This window comes from Octopus bimaculoides, chromosome 9 (assembly GCF_001194135.2).
Source record: "Octopus bimaculoides isolate UCB-OBI-ISO-001 chromosome 9, ASM119413v2, whole genome shotgun sequence".
Classification (NCBI taxonomy): Eukaryota; Metazoa; Mollusca; class Cephalopoda; order Octopoda; family Octopodidae; genus Octopus; species Octopus bimaculoides.
The window spans coordinates 10091579-10098745 of record NC_068989.1 but is presented as its reverse complement, the minus strand read 5'-3'; the positions used below and the strand labels follow the sequence as shown (position 1 = coordinate 10098745).

Genomic DNA, 7167 nt, shown 5'->3' with positions numbered 1-7167 from the left:
AACATGCACCACACTCTGGTAGAATATTCTGCCTGTTGTAACAGAAAGAAAGTCCCTGCTAGAATTTATCATCTCTCGTATGCTGAACGTTTGATCGCTGTCAACTTCCAACATGCAATAGTTTTGTCACATGTTTTACAACAACATGTCAAGAAATGATAAGCTGGTTAATATATATTTTCTTCATAGTGAGACCAACTGTAAGCATTGCAGTGGTTTTAGACTGAGTTCATCATATTTCTGTAGAACTTGGAACATCTGCTTTTTGTTGCTTTGAAGAAAGCTATCATCAGTTTATCTCAGTGAAGATGTTGGCTTTTGCTGTTAGCCATTACTGGAGGACATACACATTACATCCACTGGTTACCACATTGAATTAAAGTATTTTCATTCTTTTATCTTTTACCTGCTTCAGCCACTGGACTGTGGCCATGCTGGGGCACCGCCTTCAAACAAACCGACTCAAGTACTTATTTTCGAGTCCAATGCTTGTCCCGTTATTCTCGTTTGCTAAACTGCCAAGTCATGGGAATGTAAACAAACCAACACCAGTTGTCAAATGGTGGTGGGGTAGGGAGTCACAAACACACACACACACACACACACACAGACACATACACTATTTCTGTCTACTGAATTCACTCAGGGCTATAGTAGAAGATACATGCCCATGTTACCATGCAGTGGGATTGAACCTAAAGCCACATAGTTGCAAAGCAAGCTTCTTAACCACACAGCCATCCCAGTTCTTAATTTTTTTTTTTTTAATTTTGTTATAAAGATTGTGCTCATATTTTTCTGGTTTGTTCCTTCATTAGTTAGTACTACTCAGAGCAGCCTAAATTCTTGGAAACTAGTGATTTGATAAACTATTCAAAATATTCCTCGTCCCTTTGCTACCAAGCCTCATGTAACCTTTGCACAGAAATGGTTATCTTAGATTTTCTTCTTCCATTTCTCCTGCAGATCTATCTTATCATTATTTTTAATCCTATTATGTACATTGTAAGTTTTAAGAACTACTGATGCTAAAACAATGGTAAATTGTAACCCCAAAAGAACAAGAATTCTGAGTGTTAAATCTTTTCATATCAAGTAGATTTTATTATAATGGCATCTTTTTGTTGGAGCTAGTTTGTGTCTTGTACCTCCACCACTAAAGTGCTATCAACTAACTCACCTCTGACTCTCTCTCTCTCTCTCTCTCTCCCCTATTACCTTTGTTTTGTCCAATCCTCTACACAGGCCCTGCATTAACCAGTTCTTTCCCCACAGAAAGAAATGGTTAATGGAGTCCCCTGGAATCCTTTAGCTACTTTCCCCCAACAGCTTAAACGGAACATTAATGGCATCAAGCTCACTGACATCAGTGGATCTGCAAAGGTTATGAGCACAACCGCTTCCCCCAGACTCTGCAAGAAAATAAATTCTAGATTTGGCTGTGTGATTAAAAAGCTCACTTTGCAAACCACATGGTTTGGGTTTCAAGTCACATGTCTTGTGAATGAATTTGGTAGAGATAAACTGTGGATGCCCATTGTGTGTGTGTGTGTGTGTGTATGTGTGTGTGTGTGTGTGTTTTTCTTTGTGTTTCTGTTTGCCCACTAGCACTGCTTGACAACCAGTGTTAGTTTGTTTATGTCCCTGTAACTTAGCAGTTCAGCAAGAGGGACAACTAGAATAAATACTGGGGTTGGTTGTTTGACGAAATCCTTGAAAGGCCTTCACCGCATGGCCGCTGTCCAATGACTGAAACGAGTAAAAGATACAAATTTCTAAGAATAAAAATGTACCGAGTGAGCTAAGTGAACTATCAGCAGTGAATTCAGTTGGAATTCGGTTTAAAACTGCATGCACTTTGTTCAGAAACCTTTTATCTAAGCAATTTATTGTTATTTTGAGACAGTCTGAACATAAATTATCCTCAATATAAGTATTTCCCTGCGTTTTAGTGGATTTTAGAGTAATTTCGATATTTATAAATAAGAGAGATGAATCAAAATAACATTCATATATATTAATTACAGAGGTATTTCTTTGTTTCAAGGCAAAATAGAAATTTTTGCTAGGTAGAAATCTAAAATTTGAACGAATCCTGAGTACAAGATTTGAAACATTAATTCTGTGCAGTTTTATTCAAAGCTTTTAGATTAACAGTTATTTTTTTTTCTCTTCTTATATGTTACTATGGAGATTAACTGAACACTTTTTAAAGATATTTATAAGACAAGTTTTGTAGGCATAATATAATACCTTAAACAATCAAGGTTTTTGGAGATGTAATTAAAGAGAAACATGCATAAATATGTTGGTTTTCTTGACTTCTCTCCTATTTCATTTGCTTTTTGGAGATGTTATATTATGAAAATACATGTTAATTGGTAACCAGTCTTTGCTAAGAGTCTGAAATATTCTGTTCTATTTCACTTGCCAACTAAAACCAATAATATACAAAATTGATACAATGATGATTTTATTAGCTTTTACATTTGATTTTGTGCCATTTCTTGAGATATTGTTGACCCTCATAAAAACCCATTACTAGAATTCATTTCCTCTGGCTACGAACTCTAAAATGTTATTGGGAACCTTATGTTACTATACTACATGACAATATTCCATTAATATTTAGGATTGGGACAGAATAAGGTGAAACCTCTCTTGTATATGCACTCTTGCTTTTCTTTACTTGTTGTTGTTGTTGTTGTTGTTGTTGTTAAGAGAATGTTATGCATCAGCTGTTTCATAGATAAAACACAGAAGCTGTCAGTTCATTCTATATCCATAAAATTTTAACTGTAATATGGCTTTCTTAGGTGCCGAGCTGGCCAAATTGTTAGCATGCTTGGTGAAATGCTTAGCAGTATTTCATGTTCTTTACATTCTGAGTTCAAATTCTGCTGAGGTCGACTTTGCTTTCCATCCTTTCAGGGTCAATAAAATAAGTACCAGTTGAGCCCTGGGGTCGATGTAATCGACTTAACTACTCCTGGGTATGAGTAAAAAAGCTGCATTCCTTTGTCAAGCCATGTCAAGCCAGTGTGGCCAAGTAGGCTCATCAAATCAATATGATCTCAAACTCAGATTCATGGCCCACACACTCGACCATGGTTGTTGGGGAGAGCATACTGAGGCCCTCATCCTGCAGTGGACTGAACACAAACAATCCAATCCAATGATTGTTTTAATAAGAATATTTCTTTATCCTTTTGTTATTGGGCCTTGAAAGTTAGTTGCCTACTTTCTCCTTGTTCTCCATAGGCATTTCCTGACTATCATCATCAGCTATATCGCTTAGCTAATCTTATAACCTCTGTTGTCATTGTCTGAATGCAAACTCAAAATTATTCCCACCCCCCGGCCACCTAGGTTTGATTCCATTCAAAAAATGAATCATTGGTACATATAACTACTCTACTTTCCAGCATTCAAAAACACTCTCACTTTCTTGCCGTTAAAATTTGCATAATTTCAGTCAATTTGAAATTTGTAATTTCCTTCCTTTCCATTTTATTTTATTTTAATCTCCAAATTCAAACTTAGCTGTAATTAATTTATTTGTTGCATGTGTCCAGTAAAATTCTAAGATGAATTATGTATTAGTCCAGAGTTCAAGAATTAAAACAGCTTTCTTTTTCCTATTAATGCAAATCCTATTTTTAAAGGATAAAGTATTTTTTAATTTGTTGATTTTTCTTCTTTTGTTTTTAATTATAAAATTGCTTAAATGTGTTCGTTCTTATGAGACAAAATAGATTTCCACTAAACAGTATTTCTATAAATGGAAAGAATATGAAGAAATATATAAAAGTGTTATTGAAATGAATTTGCTCTATAAATAAAAACAGAAAAAGAAGCAAAACAAAATAATAACAAAATAGCGAAAGAACAAACACTGACATAGTTAAGGTTGTTGTGTTGAGGTGTAGGAAAGTTTGCTGCTACAACATTTGTCACACACAGCAAGCTGAAAAGAAAATATGATAGTTTGTAATTAATGTCAGCGAGCAGAACAACTAAGTAAAGCACAAAAAAAGGGAAAAGCTAATTTAGTGTTGTGGTTGACATAAAAGCATCATATTCAAAAAGTTAAGCCTAACCTGGTTGGTTTACTAATTGCAAATGTTATACTAATGGGGATTAAATGAAATATAACATTAAAATCCATTTAATTATGAATGTCCCCTCCCCCAACATCTGAGTGAGTTATTAAAGTGGAGATTTATGTCTTCTGTCTGAATTTTCAATTTAGTATTATCACTGGAGGTTCTTTCAGATTTAATAGTTTCACTGACAAGTACTCTAACCTTAAACTTGTTTAACTGTAACATTCTTCTCTCTGCTCTCATCTCTATAATCGTTTATTTGGTCAAGATACAAGCATGGTGCTTATTGAATATTTTTGTTTAGGTTTTCGAAATATAGACTTATTCCAATATTTCATAATCCCTGTGTTTAGATCCTGATTTGGTTGTTGTGGTTGCCTCAGTCGATGCCACACTAGCAGAATGGTTTCAACATGACCTAACTTGAAACTTCTGGAGAACTTGGTCATGAGGAATGTGCCTCAGGCAAGTTTTGGTTCATGCAATTTCCATTCTGTTTAGAGTATGACCCCTCAATGAAAACACTGTTCTTTTGAACCTACTAGATTAGTTCGGTTTACCTGTCAACACAGCCCCAAATGTATAATAGGATTGAGATGAAATTGCATAGATTTGTGTAACATTCTGTTAAAGCAAAGATTATACAGATTAACTAGCTAACTCCTATTTCTAATACCAACCATAGAGTTAATAATCTTTTACTGCTACAAAGATTGTGTAACAGTATTCTGTAGGCTGTCAACATAACTTAATATGTAAGATGTTATTTTGTCGGGGAGAAAAAGAAAAAAAAAATTATTTCCATCATTCACTAGAGTTTCAATATAAATTTTCAATTTAATGTGAATAATTTTCTGAATCCGTCTCTGCTCTAGATTTGTGTTAGGTAGTAATACTTGTATAATGGATTTGCAAGTTTATAAACAACTCATTCTGAGAAAGAGACATTTGGTCCTTTCTCTATTTTTCAAATGTTTAAATAAAGCTTATACAGCTGATAGTGTACATCTCAACACATTCACCTACCTCTTACATAAGATTGTTCTATAGAAATCTTTTCATCACGGAATTTCTATATTTTAATTCTAATAACTCACCACAGTGTAGTATATGTTGCATGCTGAACAACATAAGAATTGAATCCAATTTATTTCAGTTAATCTCAGATAAAATGGATAATTGATCTTGTACTGTGGTACAATACCGATGGAGAATGTGAATAGCAAGTTCAAATTCCACCTCGATCAACAACATCTTAGATCTTTTCAAGGTTTACAGAATAAATGTCATGGGTCTATTGTATAATATACTTTAGTAGTTTACTTGAAACTTGCTGTACTGTTTACATGGTTTAAAGGTTAGGGACTCAGTCGCAATGTAGGCTTTAAGTTTTCAATTGGATGTAAATTTTCATATATAAATACAGATAACATTACTACCTGTGGCATAATAAATATAAGCCTGATAGTTATTCTTTGCTTCTGGGTAAATACTTACAGAAGATTTTCTATTAAGAATGGCTGCTGTTACTATGATGATGTTGAATTTTCATTTATTCACAAGTGTACACCAGTTATTTATATATTTTTCTTTATTTTAAATGCTTTCTTCATTCTAGTATAGTTTGTTAATTGACCTCACATGATTCAAATTGTTTAAAAATGGCACATAGCCCAAGGTAGTTAGTGACTTCAAGCACTGTGGGTTTTATTTAAAATCTTCTGGACACGCAAGAAATAAGCTTGAAATGCTTATCACAAGCTTAATGTCTGGCAATCAAATATTTAAAAGTTTATATATTCAGATTTTTCATTTTATTCATATGTTTTTTCTTTCACACTTTTGTACACGCTTATGACTCTAGACACAATCGTGTGATTAAAAACCTTGTTTTGCAACCATGTGGCTTAGAGCTCAGTCCCAGTTGCTTGGACACTGTCCAGGTGCTTTCAACTATAGTTGCAGACAGGCCATTGTTTTGTGAGTGAAATTTGATAGAGGAGCATTAGAAGTCCTGTGTGTGTGTGTGTACCCACACACATCTGCCTGCATGAATGAGGGAGCATGTATTCCCCTGGTGTTGACATGTGTGCAGTAATTGTAAGCAAAAGTCACCAGTCATAGAAATGGTTCATTTGTTTACAATTCTCTGAGAAAACCATGTCCAGGTCGTTTATTGTTTGATAGTCTAGAAGAAATATTATTTGCCTGGAAACAGGTGAGATATTGGTGACAAGAATAACATCCTGTTGTAGTAAAAAAAAAAAAAAAAAACACCTGCTTCATCAAAGTTTTGTCAAACCCATGCAAGTCTGGAAAAGTGGGCATTACAACAATGTTGATAACAGTCCCTTCTTGATTTCTATTATTCTCAGCATTAATTTAATGCCCAGTTTAAAACCAAATCAAAATCAACAAATCACAACTGTTTTAAATTAATTCAAAATAACATGTTATATAGTTATTTTATTAATTAAACTTTGGTGATAAAAAGGCCCCACCCTCCAAAATGCTACATACCATCTCACTATGGTAAAAATTAAACACACACATTTTTGTATTTTTATTATTATTATTATTTTTTTTTTTTTAGCAGTGTCTTTATAAATCTAGCACCAAAGTTATTGTCTTATTTGTGTTGCATTCAATCAAATTATCTAATCATGGTTCTAACCTAGTCTAGAATCAAATGAGACAGGCCAAGACTAGACCATTCCAGATGAAAAGTTCTACCATCAAATGAAATATTCATTGCTTAAACGCTTTTATTTTGGCAATCATCTGCTTAGCTGTATTTCATTTTCGCTCCATTAGCTACGAGATTTCATTTACACACACACACACACACACACACAAACACACACACACACGATATCACTATTGCTATCATTCACTCCTCTTTGTGTGTGGACGCACATGCACACACTTTTTTCTTTCAGTATTAGCAGTCATTTTTGTGAAGTTCTTGGTTTGTATATTTCGGAATTATTTCAGTTTGATGGAGTTCACACATGTTACTTATTTTTGCTGGAGAGAAGAATGAAAACACAACCCCCCCCCC

At 34.1% G+C, this 7167-nt stretch overlaps 1 protein-coding gene across 5 annotated transcripts in view; it reads left to right on the top strand.

The window, feature by feature from the left end:
- Nucleotides 1-7167, top strand: part of LOC106871661 (mitogen-activated protein kinase kinase kinase kinase 4-like) — a 277960-nt gene that overhangs the window by 266473 nt on the left and 4320 nt on the right. The window lies entirely within an intron of this gene.